We start from the raw sequence: 334 nt of genomic DNA on the forward strand, positions 1-334 counted from the left end.
AACTCAAAACCTCTTGCACCCCAAGTGAGAATCATACCACTAAACTAAATGCCTTTTCTTGAACACCCAATATTTTTTTAGCTTCTACTCAAAAATATTTTTCTCTTAGTAGTTGGAGGGCTATAAAACGAAAAGTTGAATTATTATAATATACAAGGGTTATCAAATAAACCAACAACCCAACAAAAGAAACAAACTAATCAATTTTGGTTGGATTGATTCGGTTCAGTTCATTAGTTTGTTTGATTTAATTTTTCTATTTTGCCTCATATGACAAGAAAATAAAGTTGTATTGAATGCACCTTAGTTTCATTTATGACAAACTCATATGAAA

This window comes from Cucurbita moschata, unplaced genomic scaffold (genome assembly GCF_002738365.1).
Source record: "Cucurbita moschata cultivar Rifu unplaced genomic scaffold, Cmos_1.0 Cmo_Scf00109, whole genome shotgun sequence".
NCBI lineage: Eukaryota > Viridiplantae > Streptophyta > Magnoliopsida > Cucurbitales > Cucurbitaceae > Cucurbita > Cucurbita moschata.